The sequence below is a fragment of the Talpa europaea genome, assembly GCF_964194135.1.
Source record: "Talpa europaea genome assembly, chromosome: 6".
In the NCBI taxonomy this organism is placed as follows: domain Eukaryota; kingdom Metazoa; phylum Chordata; class Mammalia; order Eulipotyphla; family Talpidae; genus Talpa; species Talpa europaea.
The window spans coordinates 104,935,148-104,954,721 of record NC_140072.1 but is presented as its reverse complement, the minus strand read 5'-3'; positions in this window follow the sequence as shown (position 1 = coordinate 104,954,721).

Genomic DNA, 19,574 nt, shown 5'->3' with positions numbered 1-19,574 from the left:
GCAACCTCCTTATTTTGATCCCAATCTCTCCTTTCCCTGCGCCCCACCCCCCATAGTGTGTCTCTGGTTCATAGTTGTTTGTTGATTTTGATTTTCACTTTCTTATGGTTATTCTTTTTCCTGGTCCCTTATTTAGATTTTCTAGATTCCTGCTATGAGTGAGACTATCCAGTATTTTTCTTTTTCTTTCTGGCTTATTTCACTGAGCATGATCCCTTCCAGTGCCATCCATGTTGCTGCAAATTGCATGTGTTTATCTTTGTTGAATGCTGAGTAATATTCCATTGTGTATATGTACCACATCTTCTTGATTCAGTCATTGCCCTCCAAGTTTTATAATAGTCTCCAGATTCTTTATTTTACACCATGGGCAAACACTTTAGATACAGCAGTTAAATAAGAAACCTTTCCACTTTCACATTTTCCTTGTCACTCTCCTTTTCTTATCCTCAGGAAACTCAAACATGATAGATACATCACTTAGGTTATGTGGCCTTTTCAATACTCCCCCACCTCCTGTAGAATCTGGCCAATAACTGGGGGCCAAAAAGAATCTCTGTAAACTCAAAATAGGCTACATAGTGAAGTCCATTGGTTCTGACATTACACACAGTTCCAGCTCTTTGGTGGCAAGGTGAGTTTTATTTTTTAATTTTTTTTTAAAGATTTACTTTTTATTTATACAAGAACTGGGGTACAGGCCAGAGGTGTGAGAGGGTGAGAGGATTCTCCAGAGACAGAGTGGGGAACAGAAGAGGCAGACGGATCCAAAGCACTGTTGAGGGGCTGAGGGGAGCCCGGGGCGAGACAGGAGAGGTCTGCCGCGCCATGTGGGAATCTCCCTGGCTGGCCAGGAATCAAACCCGCACTGCAGAAGCTGCAGACAGCTTCACAGCGCTGAGCTCAACATACTGCTCCACACGGGAGATGCAAGGTGATTTTTATAGGTGATTATTTGTGGTTTGTTTGCTCTCCTTCCCCCTCTTCTCATTTTAAGCAGATAGAAATCTTCAGCACAGAAAGCAGAACCTGCTTGAGGTTTAAAGTATTTTCTGCCATTTGTAAAGTTAGTCCATACTGCAGGCTTTTATAATTGAAAATGTTACTAAGGAAAGGAAGAAAGGCTTACACAAAATTGGGAAAGATGGTCAAAACATATCCTGAAGGGGCCTCCCTGGTGGTGCAATGGGTTAAGCGCCACATTATGAAGCAATCCGCAGCCTCCATAGCACAACTTCAATCCCCAGTCCTGCCAGGGAGCTACCACATGGCGAGCAGACCTCTCCTGACTCGACCGCTGCTCCCCCCAGCAGTGTATTTCACTCAGTCTGCCTGTTCTGTTCCCCACTCTGTCTCTGGTGAATCCTCTCACCCTCCGCACCTCTGGCCTGTACCCCAGTTCTTGTATGCATAAATAAATAAATCTTAAAAAAAAAAAGGGCCTCCCCAGGGGAGCAGCGGTTGAGTGCTGGGTTGAAAAGCTGCCCGCAGCCTCTGCAGCACCGGTTTGCTCCCCAGCTGCTCCCCGGCCACCAGAGGAGGGTCCCACATGGCGCGCAGACCTCTCCTGCCGCCCGCTGCTCCCCTCAGCAGTGTGCTTTGGTCCTTCTGCCTGCTCTGCTCCCTGCTCTGGCTCTGGTGAATTCTCTCACCCTCCCGCGCTTCTGACTGTACCCAGTGCTTGTATAAACAAACAAACAAACAAATGAACAAACAAATAAATAAATGTATAAATAAATAAATAAATGTATAAATGAATAAATAAATAAATCTTTAAAAAAAAAAAAAAGATCCTGAAGTCTTTCCCATAGCAGTCCTGGGGCCTATTCCTGGCAGTGGAAGGGGAGGTTGGGAACTGAAAGCACAAAGATCCCAGGCCTGGCCTGTACCCAGAGGAAAGAACTGAATCATATAACTCTAGGCTCAGAGATATTCCTAAGCTTGTGTGCAACCTGAAAACAGAGTAAGGCGGGCTCCCTGGTGGCTCAGGGGTTAAAGTCTCAGCATTATCAAGCTATCGCCAGCCACTGCAGCATGAGTTTAATCCCTGGGCCAGGGAGCTACCCACATGGCACAGAAGACCTCTCCTGTCTCACTGGCTGCTCCCCTCAGCAGTGCATTTCAGTCAGTCTGCCTGTTTTGTTCCCCACTCTGTCTATGGTGAATGATCTCATCCCCACCCCTGCACCTCTGGCCTATACCCCAGTTCTTGCATGCATGCATAAATAAAAATAAATCTTAAAAAAAAACAACAACAGAGTAAGGTGCCCGGAGGAAACATGCACCCAACTTGCATTGGTGGCTCTGACTACCTGGGCTAAGTAGAAGACCTGACACTGCACTGGGAGGAGAGCTGAGTAATGCCTAAGAGTCAATTTCTTGTCATCCAGATGGCATGGGGGTTGGTGTTAGAGTTATTTAAAAACATTTAAAGGTAAAAAAGGAATATAGTAACTTTTTATCATCTAAGGTTGGGATCTGACATTTATCCTCAATTATTTGAATATCTAGTTGCTTAATTAACAGTAAATGGAAGTGGGGCCTCCCTGGTAGTGCAAGGAGTTAAGCACTGCACTATGAAGCAATCCATAGCCTCTGCAGCATGAGTTCCATCCGGGGCCATGCAGGGAGCAAACCACATGGAGCAGCAGACTCTCCTGTCTTGCCTGCTGCTCCCCTCAGCAGTGTATTTCAGTAAATCTGCCTGTTCTGCTCCCCACTCTCTCTCTGGTGAATCCTCTCACCCCACCGCACCTCTGGCCTGTACCCAGCTCTTAAATGCATAAATAAATAAATCTTTAAAGAAAAAAAACCAGTAAGTGGAAGTGGTTTGCTGTTGCAATACATCGTTTCCCCTACTGACCTAACCACAAAAAAATTGGAGGGACTATTTAATAAAAGATCCTCCATCATCTATTATGTTCTAATAAATGTGGAGGAGAGTATTGCCCCCAAAGATGCTTTCTTCCTTTTAGTTATAGCATACCTGCACTATAATTCATACACCCACTGTAATTCATAGCCTCCCATATAGGTAGGTGTGACCAAGTGTCCAATTTTGGCTAATGGGATATGAATAGAAGTGATGTGGGCAACTTTTGCTAACATCCTTCAAAATAAAGTTACTTGAACTTGTTCTCTTTTCTTCTCCCTATAGGCTAGTACAGGGACATGGCACAGAATCAGCTTTGATCAAGTAGGAAAGAATAACCATGAAGGAAGTTGAAGTGCCAAGATAAAAGAAACCTGGTTCCTATTCTGGTTCACAGTATGACTTGTAACGTAGAGTTTCAGCAAGCATAGACAAGCAGGATGATTACGTGAGAGAGAAATAAACCTCAGTCTTGTTGAAGCCATTGTATTTTTGGTGTCCTTTTCTTACAGCAACTTAACATTTACTGTAACAGATAGCAGATAGTTTTATTTGCTTGTTATAATAAAGCTTGTGTCAAATAATAATGTTATTATTCCCTGTTGAAGAGGTAGAGCTTGAACTATAAAAATTTTGGAAGACTTGATGTTTAAGTGTCATGCAACACCATGTATATAAATAGTAGTTTTGTCCAAATTTCACATTTACTTGTAATGAGCAGCTCCACATTCTCCTGCCAATATCACTAAATAATCTTGGGTAGCTTTTTATTAATGGTACAACATCTGGATATACATAATTTATTAATGAATCTCATGTTGTTAAGTATTTAAATCATTTCTGGTTTTTTGTGTTATTTGTAGTGATGACATGAATATTTTGGCACATAAATCTTAGTCTTCATCTTTTCTAATTTCTTAAAGATGAAATCTTAGAAGTAGAACATATAACATTACCTTGCCTTTTTTTTTTTTTACAATCCTGGATCACCCAAAATTCATCTTCAAAAAGTTCAAACACCAAAACTTCCTCCTTCTTAGGTAACCCCCAAAAGAAAATATTTTAAAGTCAAATCTTACCTAATTTGCCTCAATAGTCAAATACATTTGGTATAATATGAGCTTCAGGGCCCTTATCAATTAACCCACAATTTACCTATTACCACCTTGTCTTTTATCATGTTTGCATGTAAACACTGTTCTCCTGCAAATACTCTCCCCCCTGAATATACCTTAACATTTCCTGCCTTCAAGTCCTTTTCACCTGAACAAAACACCCATTTCTCTTCTTTCCACATAGTCTTACCATCCCTATTCTTTAAGATAGCACTTAACATTCCTGTCCCTTATTTAGTCTTCCTGGATTTTCAGTTCACACTATATCTGTTAGGAATTAGTCCTGGTTTTACTACTTATTTTGCATGTATCACATGACATCTCTAGAATAATGCTAAATGAATACTTTGCATTCTTCTTGAGCTATGGATATCTGGATACTTATATATGTATATATTAAAGAATATATTTGAAGGTATTTACATTCCCACCACCCCATAAAGGTTTGCTTTAAACTCCAGGGACTCTTAAACCTCCAACCAAACTGATTAATAACAGATGGACTTCTGATCCAAGGGCAAACAATGCAGACTGACTATAATGATGAGGAGGATGCAGCTCGACAGAAATGAAAGGCACAATGCTGGTTAAAATGAAATGACAGATCCTAGAGTTAACAGTCAGGCTGCATTGGGCCATAGTAAGATATGCAGAAGACCAGCTAAGACAGAAAGGCATTCTAAACAAAGAATACAGGAAAGACAGAAATGAGATTATTTGTCATCATGAGGAAAGGTTAAATGCCTGCTTCAATGCCTAACTCAGTTTTGATTTTCAATGCTAGCTTACATGAGGCTAGCCATAGTTCCTTTTCTTCCCTTTAAGATAGTCTTATGATAATCTTGAGTTATTTTGAATGGGTTTCTGCTTCATGTTAAAGATCCTTGAACTAGACAAGTCCAAGCAGCGGTTCAAGTTCCTTAGTGGTAGGGAGAATATCCCATGCTTTGATGTCTCACCTGCAGTTTTGCTGTATAAATTGGTTTGAACAATTTGTTAATATTTTTTGGTCTTGCCACAATCCCTTATTTTTATCATAAACAATAGCCTCTCCCAAATGTACCATATCCTCTATATATTCTTACAACTTCAACATTTATATAGGTATGATTGAATTTGAATCCCAGTTCTATCATTTACTAGCTGTGAGATCTCACTAAATGAGAGGATTATACTAGAAGACAGCTAGCAAGCTGTTTATGCCATTGGGATGAAGAACCATGATTAACCACCACGGGTAGAAATTTCAGTTATGGCCTAACAATTACATTCATAATTTTCCCACTGAGCAAGTGTCATGCATAGAATGAAAATATAGAATTTTTAATAAAAGCTAACCTCATCAATAGAGTAGATAAAATAGTACTCTGTTTGGGATTGGAAAATGTAGTACTCTATTCAGATACAGTTGATGTTTATGTAAAAACTCACTGAAAAGAAAACAAAATTAATGTAAAATTGGAAGGTAATTGAGGAAATCTGGGTGAAATAAAATAAAATAAAACCTAAGACCGATAATGAAATCTTTAAGGTAACGCATTATCTAGTTTGTTATACAGACTCATATTTAACAGATATTTGGGAAAAGAAATATAGTCACTGAATTCTTACTGCATGCTCATTATTATACTTATCACATGTATTATACAAACCAATCTTCAAGCAGGCCTATCATATGAATTCTGTAACGTCTTCTATCTTACAAAGAAAAAATAGAAAATTTTGGAATAACATGATCTTTCCAAGGATTGAACAAAAATAATCTCTCCAACTTATAATCACATCAAATAATATTACTTCATTTATAGCTTCCTTTTGACATGTAAGAGTAAAGAACAACCAAAAATCTTACATATATTATGGAGTTTCTTGCTCATACCTGCTAGTATGGGACCTCCAGAGCCTTGTAAAGTTCAACCTAGTTATTTCTGACAGTGTCCTGAGGGTGTTTCCTCAGTGTTAATGACCAAATCTGATTGGCCACCATGGGGTGCAGTAATTACTCGGGGTCAGATAATTGAAAGGACTCACTGGACTCTAACAAGGTGTACTTATGAAAGATTTATTACATTGAAGGAGACACAGCACTGGGAGCAAGAAAACACAAAGCAACTTTACAAAGACCTGCAACACCTGCACACAGCTTCCAGCTTTCCCTCTACATTACACGGAAACTGTTTTGGCTTGGAATGACAGTCCACCAACACGAGAATGAGATAATTGTCTCAGGAAAGATGAGGCCCAAGTATTCTTGGAGGTCTTTCATACCTCACTGATCACACAACCAAATTCAGGCTGAGTGACCAAATAAACCAGGTGGGGACCATCAATCTGTACATTTTCAATAAACAATGCAGACAAGCTGACACCAGGCACCTTCAGGGGAATTTTAGGCTTTAAACAGCACTTTATAAATCATTTCATTCCTATTTGAGCCAACAGCCTGTAGCAAGGCCCCAAGCATCCCTCGAGATGCCTGCAGACGAGCTACAATTTAATCTTAGTCCTACATATGTGGATTTGTCATTTAAGAAGTTCTTCCCTTGTTGTAGCCCAGTGCTGCCCAATAGATTTTCTTTAAAGATGGGAATACTCTTGTTCTGTGATTTTCAATATGGTAGCAACAAACCATAGTGACTAGTGGCCATAAAAGTCCCATGTGGCTAAAGGCTACCATATTGGATAGGGCAACTGTGGTCCAACCTGAGCTGCACTCAGCTATATCTTTGGCATCGCTGTCTCCACCTGGCTCTATGGAAGTTTCCATTTGCTTCTGTCTCTTTTTCACAGTGCTGCCTCTAGTAAGCATTGCTCCCACTTCTGCTTGGGGTATGGCTCTGCATTCTGGGCACTACTGTACCCTTTATGCGGTATTGTAGTGGATGTTCTGAGGCAACTACAGTGAGTGGTAAACACTGCTAATTGCCTAGTCGGCAGCCATGCATACCTGCTTTTGCTCACCAGCAGAATCTGCCTTCCGTTCTAGAGATTGAAAATGTCAGATTTTCATTTCTTTTACCCCCTTGCACTTAAGATATGAGTATGTATCTAAAAAAGAAAATATATTTTAAAATCTCAAAAAAAAAAAAAAGATATGAGTATGCGACCATACCTTGGTGAATACAACCTGAAGGAATGTTCTTAGCTGCTAAGAAAGCTTTCCTCTATAATAAAACTGAGATGTATACGAGGAAACAAACCCTTTCTTTGGGCAGATATTGGACTATGGCAATTCCTGGTGGGACTTCACAGGGTGAAGTCTGAGAAGCCAGTCATGCTCTGAGAATGCCATTGTAGAAATCATTTGGCTTCTGATGACAGTGCTGCATGAGCAGAACAGTCCTGGAAATAGTTAATCTTTAATTTCTCATGTTTTAAAATGAGAAAACTGCATGGTAGGTTGAGCTAGGAAACAATTTCAATTGATAATACCATGTTTTATTCAGAATTACTTCTGAGTAATTAATATAAAAAAATTTAAAAGTGCATGGGTGGTAAGAACATGGAGACCTGTGTATAACAAACCCAGTTAGGAAGCTTGACTGAGTAGCTCTGTAACTGGAAGGAGATGTAGTCACTACAAGGTCATGCTGCAATGCTAATAGAAAAGCAAAATTGTCATATGACCCAGAGATTCCATTCTAGGTATCTACCCAAAGGACTCAAAAACATTAATTCAAAAGGAAGCCTGCTCTCCCACGTTTATTACGGCACTATTTATAATAGTTAAGATTTGGAAACAGGGCCTCCCCGGTGGCGCAGCGGTTGGGCGCTGGGTTGCGAAGCTGCCCGTGGCCTCTGCAGCGCCGGTTCGATCCCCGGCTGCTCCCCGGCCACCGGAGGAGGGTCCCACATGGCGCGCAGACCTCTCCTGCCGCCCGCTGCTCCCCTCAGCAGTGTACTTCGCTCCTTCTGCCTGCTCTGCTCCCCGCTCTGGCTCTGGTGAATTCTCTCACCCTCCCGCGCTTCTGACTGTACCCAGTGCTTGTATAAACAAAACAAACAAATAAATAAATAAAACATGCCTCTATAAAAAAAAAAAAAAAGATTTGGAAACAATTAAATGCCTAAAACAGATGAGTTTGGGGTATATATACCACAAAGAAGATGTGGTATACATACACAATGGGCTACTACTCAGCAATCAAAAAAGACAAACTCATGCCATTTGTGGCAACATGGATGGTGCTGGAAGGGATTATGCTCAGTGAAATAAATAAAAAGGAAAAAGAAAATATTGGGTGGTTCCTATATCATCTAATTGCACTAATTAGTTCACTTCATCTCTTTAGAAGAAAGTTTAACAGCAATAAAATATTCTAGAGAGGAAGTCTTTTCCACTTCTTTTTTCACTTCCTAGACCACTCTTTAATTTCATCGTCTTCCCTCCAAGAGGCAACCATGTTCTGAATTGTTTATTTTCCCAAAGCAAGTCTTTATACTTTTTCACTTATGTATAAATATTGTATTGCTTGCCACATTTTAAAAGTTTTTATAAATCTACCATACTCTATATCCCATTCTTCAACATACTTTTTTGTTGTTGTTAACCTTCATCTACTTTAAAACAAGAGTTCCATTGACTGTATGATCTCATAGAGATGTGGAATTTAAAACAAACAAAAACCAAACACAAATTCATAGAAAAAGAGATCAGATTTGTCGTTACCAGAGAAGGATGGTAGAGGAAAGGGGAATTTGAGGAAGGTAATGAAAAGATACAAACTTCCAATTATAAGATAAGCAAGTACTAGGGATGTAATGCACAACATGATGACTATGCCCACTGCTGTATGACATACAGGAATGGTAGAGAGTATATCCTAAGACTTCTCATCACAATGATAAATTTTTCTCTTCCTTCTTTTCTTTTTATTCTATCTATATGAGAAATTGAATGTTAGGTGAATGTATTATGGCAATCATTTCACAATATATGTAAAACCAAATTATCAGGCCATATGCCTTTAATTTACATAATGATATATTTCCATATTTCTCAAAAACTCTAGGGAAAAAAAGACCTAATTGATTACTTTAGTAGTTATCCACTGATCTACACTGATCCACAAAATCCACTGATTAAATATGCCACTTTGACTTTTTAAAAAAAATTATTGAGGTCATGCAGGTTTACAAAGTTTTTTTTTTTTTTATTTAGAGGTATAGGATATTTGCCTTCAGGTATTATTACTGCCCCACACCCACCATCAAAACACCCATAGTCCACTGTGCTCCCTTCTCAATTTGTCCTTGTCCCTCCTTCTACCCATCAGGTAGACTCATTTCTATGGTCACATTTCTGTGTCCTATATTTGGCTTGCTTCATCTGACCCTTTGTTTTGTTTCTCTAATTCCACATGCAAGTGAAACTATCTGGTATTTGTTCATTTTTCTTAAAAATTAAGTTTTTTTTTTTAAAAAAGATAAAAGTTTTATACATACTCAGAGCTTAAAGGGATCAAAATGTTCTACAATGTTTGTTAAAGCACTCTTGGCACCCCTAGTCCAGAATAATCAGAGACAAGCAACTAACTTTTGAAGCTGATTTGTTTGGTTTATGCTTTTAAAACTCCAAATTAAATGTTTGTAGCACTACTTATTTTTACAATTTAGGCATTATCTTTTATCTTTTGATAACCTGCTATAAGGAGACAAAGTTTTAGCTCTTTTTACCACAAACTCTTACCTCTACTGCGCATGGCAATTCTTTCCCTCTATTTTTCAACATAGTTCTAGCAAGATTTTGATTAGACCCATACATAATGTTTATTATGACTCTGAGACCACTATCAGAGTTAAGCCACACAGTGATCAGTGATTAATTTTTTTCCTGAAGTTTTTTGGATTTTTTGAAATTAGTAGTCGTTTTGCTTATTTGAATATTTTCCTGTATTCTTGTAATGAATGCACACAGACAACCTCTTATAGTTGTGTAAGTATCTTTTCAATCTATTAAACATAGTTGTTATTCTCTCAATTTCATCTTGAACCAGTATTGTGATCTGTTCCAATCTAGGGTAGTTACCTTCTAAGCAGAATGTCTTGTGGGCTTGGTATTTTGCTTTACCATAATCTGAATATGCAAGAAATGGAAACCAACTTCTGGTTTCAGGATTCCATGTTTTTCTTTATTGATTTTCTTTCTCACTTTGTTAAAGCCCACTATTAGTTTCCTGAGATAAAGTCCATGGGAGGTAATGTTTTTGTGTCCTTTTTTATATAACTACTCATTTTATATTTATTTGATAATTTCACTGGGGATAAAACTGTAGATTAAAAGTAAATTTTCTTCAGCATTTTATCAATATTGACCAATTTTTATCTAGTCAGTTTTCAGTCTATTTATTATAAATCTGACGGCATTGGATTCTAGATTCTTTATATGAGCCAGGGATTGTAGCCTGCGGGACAAATCCGTACTGCCTGTTTTTGTTAATAAAGTTTTATTGGAACACAGTCAAGCTCATTCATTCTTATATTGTTTATGGCAGTTTTCATACTACAGCAAAATAGCAGGTTAGTTTTGACAGAGGCTGTAGGGCCCACAAAGTCTAAAATGTTTATGATCTGACTATAGAAAATGTTTGCCAACCCGATAAAATCCTAGATTTGCTTCTTCTTCAAAATTTTTTAAGATTTTGTAAGATTTAATCTCTATGTTTTTCTTTATTTTTGTCCATATTCCTTCAGTGTTTGGGCATAACATCCTTTACTTTTGGGATATTATCCTAAATTATTCCCAGTATAATTTATTCTCCTCCTTGTATAATTTCTATAGCTCTTTATTTTTGAAATCTCTGTTATTTGAATTATTTTCTATCTTTACTCTCCTTTGTAAAAATTTATCTTTTTTGCTCCAATTTCTGAGTAATATTTGTAATGATTTTTTAACATTTCTATTAATGTTTTGGTTATGCTAACATAATTAAATTTCTAAAAATATAACTTTATGTCCTCATTTCAACATATTCTCCATTGTTTCAGAGTATAGTTAATGACAGTTTTCTCCTTTACATTTTCTTCTTTATAACCTTATATTCCATGCTTTTTTTTCTTATTTTGGACTCTGATTTTCACATTTGTTTCTTTTTTATGCTTGACTCATATTTTATGTGAAGCATTAAATACTTGTTTCAAGCTTTAAGCCTGTGGGTGGGCTTGACACTGTGAGTTTCTCTATAAAGTGATTTGACGAGGACTTTTTCTTGGGGAAATTCCTGATATCACTATATCTAAGACCTTTTCTCTTGGGCTAGACAAATTTTCTAGGGTACACTCTTTCAGTGTCTGGCCCAGGGGGTTTAAACCTGAAATTAAATGGAAAAAGAGGTGTAGGGGTCTTAACATATGCTCACTTTCTCTTAACCCCTATATTTTAATAACTGTCTCCCAGTAATTAGCTGAGTCTAGCACTTCATTCTAGAGACCATCTATCCAATACATCACATTCTGCCTGTATTAGGGAAAGACTATTGCCTAAATGGAGAGTGAGATCTGGGAAGAGGTCTGTGCTTGACTGATACATGGTAACTCAGCTATCACACTTCTGCTTGCCTCAGTGTCAAGTCCTCTAAGGTCTTGCTTCTATTGAAGGCCCTAGAAATCTACATATCCAGAATTATTTTATGGTCATTCTCGGGATTTAAGTATGCCAATGAAAGACACAACATTAAAAGATGTAAAAAAGCTTTTAGTGCTCAATTTAAGTAAAGCAAAAGAAAACATAAACAAACGGGACTGCATTAAAAATCTTCTACTTTGAGAAAAAAACCAGAGTGACAATGCAAAGACAACCAAGTGAGAGAAAACATTCACACATCAGACATCTGATAAGGGACTAATGTTGAAAATCTACAAAGAACTCACACAACTCAACAAAAGGAAAACAAATAACCCAATCAAAAAAATGGGCAGATGAGCTAAATGGGCACTTCTCTAAAGAAGACATACAGATGGGAAATAGGCACATGAAAAAATGTTCATCATTTTTTGTCAGTGAAATATCAATCAAGACCACAATGAGATACCACCGGACGCTGGTGAGAATGGAGAAAAGGCAACCTTCCTACACTATCTACACTCTTGGTGTGAATTCAGGCTGATCCAGCCCTTATGGAAAGCAGTTTCTCCAAAGATTAAAAAAGGGCCTCCCTCATGGCACAATGGGTTAATCACAGCACTATGAAGCAATCTGCAGCCTCTGCAGCACGAATTCGGTCCCTGGCTGGCCAGGGAGAAACCACATGGCCCAGCAGACCTCTCCTGCCTCGCCTGCTGCTCCCCTCAGCAGTGTATTTCAGTCAGTCTGCCTGTTCTGTTACCTACTCTCTCTCTGGTGAATCCTCTCACCCCCACACCTCTGGCCTGTATCCCAGCTCTTGTATGTATAAATAAATCTTTAAAAAAAAAGATTAAAAAGGACTATGTCATATGACCCAGTAAATATATTCCTAAGTATCTACCCAAAAATTCAAAACTTAATTTGAAAGGAAACTTGCATTGCCATGTTTATTGCAGTACTATTCACAATAGGAAAACTGTGGAAGGTAACTAAGTATCTAAAGACAGATGAGTGGGTCAAGAACATGTAATATATATATAATATATATATGTATATATACACAATGAAATATTACTCAGGGATCCAAAAAAATAAACTCATGCCATTTGGATATGGATGAAGCCGGAAGGGATAATACTTAGTGAAATAATTCAGAAGGTGAAAGATAAATACCAGATGGTGTCACTAATATGTAGAATATAGAGAAACCAAACTAAGGGTCAGCTAAAGACAAGTTTAAATACTGACCCTTGAAAGCTAACTATAGAACTAAAGAATCCAGAAGGTAAAGGGATGAGAATAAAGAGGGAAGGAAGCCCTATGGACCATAGTTTTGAACTACGGGTGATTTGGCTATGGGTGCACTATGGTGGCTATATCTGAGTGGGGCGGTCCTATACTTCCAAAAGTAATGTAAGCCAATGTTATCTCAATTAAAAGATATCTATGTTTAAAAAAAATAGGTGGAACTATAAAGGCAGAAACCATGTAATTGCTTTCTGGCAACCTTTGGAGTTTTGTGGTTTTCAGCAAATATGAGACTTTATAGCAGCCTCAGTATTTCCTCAGACCTGCAAATCTGCAAATCACCCATTATGATACTACAGATAGTTGTAATCTTTTCTGGCAGTTTCCTAAATTTCATGCAACTTCTTGATTCTCTGAAACTGACAGCAAATGTAAGAGGTAGCCATGGCTTCCTCTGACCTGCACTGCTGTATCTCTTCCAACAGTTTATAAAAAACAAATTCTTTATACTGAACCCTTTCCTGATTAGTAGAGTTTAAGTGCTTTTGAATGAACTTTCAATTAATCCTTCTATTTTTAGGCCCACTTTTACTCCAGTTCTAGAGGTAACTAGGCAGATTGTGTAACATCTAGCTTTCCCCACTGTAGGCTTTATCAGATCTGACAAATCAACTACTACCTGCTCACATTCTTTGCAGACTCAGATTATAAGTCCAGTGTCTCCCCTGCATTTCTCTTTGTTTATTTGGGGTCTATGCCTTTCTTGAAAAAATTATTTTTGTCATTTTGTAATGGATTTTTGGGAGGAAGTAAAGTACTTTAATCCTTCAATCTACCACCATTCTGTATCAACTCCTTCATTCCCTCTTTAACATGTTCCAATCTGGACAGAGGACTCTCCAGACTCACCTTGTATCACTATTTCCTTTACCAAGCTATACTGACTTTGGGTGATAGGTCTTGAACCCACCAAGATCTTTCCTGCTTCAGGATATTTTCTATATACAAATCCTTTTGCCTTGTCCCACTTTTCCCTCCTCTGTGAATCTCCTGTTATTTACATGTCTCAGAAAGGCCTTCCCTGACCCCACTCACACAGATTATTGTCTTTTTTTCTCTATAGAACACAAATATTTTCCTTTATGAGCGTAGGGTTATGAAAGTATTTATTTATCTATGCAATATCTATCTATCCTACAAAATATAACTTTATACTTAGTAAACACAATAGGATCTCCATCACTTGTTGAACAGAAAAAAAAATTGAAAAAACTTACAGAACGGGATCATTATTTGTCACCGGTCTGACTGCTGCAATAGCAGCAATATCATTCAAAGAGAAGGGACATTACAAAAGATCAATTTCTTAAAAGACTTACTCATGGAATATAAATATCCCCATCCTGTTTAATTCCACAAACGATCGCATAGGAAAAAAGAAAGCAGGATCAATTTATAGGCTATTGGGCTTATTATCCCCATAAGCTCTTTCTTTCCATTTTTTAACCAAAGAAACCCATTCATTTTCCTTTTCATCTCCTTAGGCTTGAGCCTGTTGAAAAAACTTCCTTAATGGTGTTCAAATGGGGGAAAAAAAAAAGAAAAAGGAAAAGTGATGAGAAAATTAATATAATGAAATAATCAATGCAAATGACATTCCATTGTCCAGGAAAAAACCCTCAATCAACTCTCTTAGAATTACTGAATCTGATGAGTAATTGTGGCTTAATCTCTAATTGTAAGATCAAGGCATGCTGTCACAAGTACTGCCAACATTAAATAGACATTTTATGTTGCTCATTTTAAGGTGGAACTTTAAAGAAATTGAAAACCATTAATCAAAAGCATAAATCATCCATACCAAGTATTAACTGAAAATCCCTTAATCTGGTAAAACTAAAATTTATATTCATCATCAAACAACATGCATCAATGCTTTATTTTTCTAGAGTCTTCAAGAGGAGGAAAAGTTTGGAGAAGGTTTTTTATAATAATTTTAAACTAGGTCCTTATCAGAGAGCTAATTTGAAGTTTGACCACACAATTAAAGAATCAAGATTTTTGGTGAGGAGGGGGGAGAAGAAATTTAGTTATTTTATTTATGCTATGTAAACATATAAGAAAATATCCATTCTTTTATGTTGTATTGGGAAAATAATGCAATAATATCACATGGATATACATAGCAATTTACAGTTAAAAAATGTTTTCCCTTGTACCACTCATTTTACAGTAAATTTTATTTTTATGATTTTTAAACCTCATTAAACCTTACAAAATGATATGACTGGGTTAAGCAATCATTAAGGTTCTTTCTAGCTTTGATTCTATTATGTTTTCAAACTGTGGCTCTGCCTAATCACAAGCATAGCTCAGTAAATTCCTCTCCTCTGTGTGTTTCTGTGTTTGTCTCTGTCACTTTGGTGTTCTCCCAGTAGACACATCGAAGGGCATGCTGATTAAATTAGTCAAATTAACTCTTTGCCTGACTCCATCCTCATTAGGCTAATGAGCAGACTCAGGAGTACATCTGTGTGTCTCAGTTGTCTTAGGTCAGAAGTACTGTCACTAAGAGCACCAATGAAAAGTTGTAATTGTGACACCCTTTAGAAATTTTTAGCTGGCAGCTCATTTTCCATCCTTTCTCATGAGGGAGCATGTGGCTCCACTGAATAGCAGCTGTAATGTGTTGGGCAATCTCATTTTCTCTGCTGGATCATTGGAAAAGAAGGTCTAATTTTGCCCCCCTCCCCCACCCCACAGCCCCTGGAAAGCGCTTCTTGGGTAGACAAGTGTGAGAGATGTTGAACAAATATTAATAAAAGGTGGGGGGGAGGGATCCTATTATAATTGTAAAGTGCTATAGAATGAAAGATCTTAATGATGGAGGAGCCATATTAGCAGCTGCCCTACAGATTTGTTTTAGGCTTGTGTTTGTATGTAATGGGTGAGAAAAGGTAACATAGAGGTAGATCTGGGGGAAAGAAGATGAAGAAGGGAAAGGTAACTAGTTCCAATGGTTGAATGCCCTCTGATTCTAAAAAGCATATTTCCCCTGTTCAAATTACCCAACAGAACATTCATTTGACTAGAGAGATCTAAGAGATCTAAATTTTTGCAGTGGGCAAATATTCTTCGGTATATTTTTAAAATGTAAATCATTGAGGGTTGATAGCAAAGGGACAAGCATACAGTAGGTGTCTAATATGCATTTTTGGATGGATAGAAGAACACTGTGAATAAGAGTTGTGTTTAGATATTATAGTCAGCTGACTATGGTTTACACAATATCTTCCTCTGGATTAGGAAATTGTAGAACTGATGATACAGTAATATCTCCAGGTAATATGGTCCATTTATAATGGAAGCTCTTTATTGGTTTTCTAGAAAGAAAAAGAATTTGCTAACTCTATGAATTGGGTGAGGCAGAAGTTTGTCTCCTTAGGGTGGCATAACTGTACCACCATAGACCCAGAAGTTGAAAATGTGCATAAACACAAACAAAAAATGTCTAATACTCTGGAAGTTATGAGAAAAACAAATTCTTTAAAAATATTGGACAATTTAAAAATATTATGGCTTTCTAGGACACAAAACTCATTTTTAGTTCAAATCTTTATACTTCCCAGTTGTGTGGCATTCTCCTCAACAGCTCAGAGCATTCATCAGCAGATCCCAGAGCTGTTTGTGGCTCTGTGGCAGCTGAGAAGTTTGTCTGCTGGGAATCATAGCTGATCCAGGAATCCTTGGCACAATTTCTGTGTCAACGAAGTCTAAGTTTCTGTACTTCCTCATTTTATTTGCCTAGCTCTTGCCAAGGTGCTTAGCAATTGTGGCACACATACATCTGTCTTTGTGGTAGGGATCAGACATAATGTAGGGGCAAGCACCAAGGGATAAACAAAGACTTTTGGTACTGGAACACTTTTGTATCCTGTACCTTCAGATTGCACTAGCAGATTTATGGCCTGTGTCTACCTCCTACTGTCTGTCTGCTCTATCCAATCTCCTTATCTGTAAATGGGGATCATGTAGTGACCTACATAATAAGGTCATCATAAAGATTAAATGAAATAATCCATGAAACTGCTTAATATTAGGCCTAGCACATAATAAATACTCAGTAAATGCCACCTGCTACATATGTACCCCATTATAATGGGGCTGGATTAGTCCCTTGAATCTCAAATTATTACAATGATTAGTGACACAACTTATTTATTTGATAAAATACTTATTTCATGAAGTTAATTCTCCTAGCCAGGAGGAGGTTCCACAGATACTGTGGAACCATGGAACCAGAAGGGTTCTGAGACTGATTTCATCATTGTTAATCTTGCAAAATGATGGGTGTTCTTTCTCTATTTTTCCCCAATAGAGGAAAGGGCTCTGTCAGCAAGTGACTTAAACTCTACAGTACAACCAAGTTTGGTAATATGGGTCTTCTAGAGAAGACTAACCGGTGCCTAATTTCTTCTCTGTGGAATCTATTTAAAGCCAGTTGTTTTTTTCCAGGAAGTATTGTTTCTTTTTCAAACCCCACTATGCATATGACATGACCATAAGAGGAAATCAAGGCCCTATCAATGTAGAGTGTTAATATTGTTATTTTCATCACCATTGAAGTACTTGTGAAAGGAATTTAAAATTGCCTCTGAACTTGAACTTATTTGCAGTCTTCCAAGTACTAAAAATGAAAGTTTCTATAATAGGACTTTCTCACTTATAGCAAAACAAGAACATCTAGTCTTTTCCAAAGTTCTTTAAAACAGATTATTTGATATTTATTCATAACAACCCAACAAGGTAGTAGACAAGTGTGTATTATTATTCCTGTATGAAAGTTGAAGGTACAAAGAGGTAGAGTTTATTGGACTTCCCTATATAGGATGACAAATGGCTGGTTAATGGACAAAAGGATAAACCCTCACCTCTATTTCCTGTGTATCCCTAACCCAGAACCCCACCTTCATCAAACCATATTGTGCTGTTTGCTCATGTTCACTTTGGCTACTTTGACAATTATCATGGCTGAAGTACTGACTGCAGAACTATCTACATAGGTAGTATCAATTGATACATTGTGCTGTGATTCGTGTATTTTGTGTCCTTAGATTAGCCCAGGAAACATTCAACTCTAATAATTATTCAGATGAGTTGGCAGGACTGCTTTCAATTATTATGATCATCCTGACACTCAACCATGCATTGTTTTCTCACAACTTGTGATGGCATCAACTCCACAGGATCAGTTCCATATTTCCACATCTTTCCAAGATACTTAGCCAGGGATGAAAGTCTAGTTTATTGTCCTGGGAAAGTTTGATTCCCATGGAGGCATCTAGTCTGTAATTCTGGTCTTTTTATTGCAACCTTAGATTAAAAAAAAAAATCACCTTATCCTTTGCAACACAACTCTCAAAATGGCTATGTATTCTTTTATTTTACTTTGTTGCAGTTTCCTTCTGAGACTTCCTGTTTTTTCACTGATTCCACTTTGGTTGGTTGAAATTCTAAAACATTTTCCTTTTTCATCAGATCTATTCTCTTCAAATCCCTCTGCTGCCTTTCCAAGCCACATTTAAACTTTGTGGGGTTTTTTTCCCTTTAAGATTTCTATCAAACTGAATTTTTAAACCAATCAAAAGAAATAATAACTATAATATAACTCCTCAATTTTCAGCAATAAATAATTCTGGCAATGAGAAGGAAAAGAAAATTAAACTACTGAATGCATTTCCATATCATGCTGGGAAGAATAACTACAGGAAATTATTAGATTCTCCTCTATAAATGTCTTAGTATAGAACCTGGCATTTTGTGACTTTTCCTCCCCCCAAAGGGTGTGAATTATCTAGCCAAAATCATCGATAAAGGTAAATGTGAACCAGATAGTTATAAATAGAGTAAGAAAGCAAGTCAGAGAGGAGAGGCGGGGAAGGAGAGAGAGAGAGAGAGAGAGAGAGAGAGAGAGAGAGAGAGAGAGAGAGAGAGAGAGAGAGAGATTGAGATTGTTGGAAGCAGAGAAAACAGTACTCAACACAAGCTGGTGCTATGCAATTTTCTGACATGATACTGTCTGAAAGAAGGAGAAGGATCAGGAAGAATTTTTCTACATCTGCACAAGCAGGAAGCTCTAAATCTGCACAGCTTCTTTAGCACAGCAGTGAGTGGGTCTGGCTCCTGAGGTTCCTGTGTTTTTCCTAAGGACTAGGAACTGGTGTGTAAGGAACAACCTCAGAACAGGTCACTGGAGACTTACAATCAAATTTAAAAAATTGCATTTTCATTCATCTCCCACTTTGCAAATGTACCACTTACTGAACAAAATGATGGAGGCACTCTACAATGCATTATAACAATTTCTATAAGTAGTCATAAGGTTATTGCCTCTGGATATAAATGCATATGGTGTTCTCTATAAACATGGCTAAGGTTAAGACCAGTTGATCTTGATCAATTGTATTTTGATCTTTATTACCAGGCATCTGGAGTGGGGTGAGGGGGTAACTTTGTAAACATTTGTCTATTCTGAACCAACAGGAATATGGAACATGATATTTGAATACTCAGGGTAGAGTGATATTTAAAACATATCAGTCTTCTACCAGCAGGAACTGAATGTAATAAGCTTTAGGTTTCCAGAATTACTTTATGGAAAATGACATAAATAAGTAATTAAATTTAAGATAAAGTACAATTTTGACATAAGTACATTGCAATTAGCATTAGCTATATTGACTGGTCTCTAACACAGCACTATTTACCCATGCAA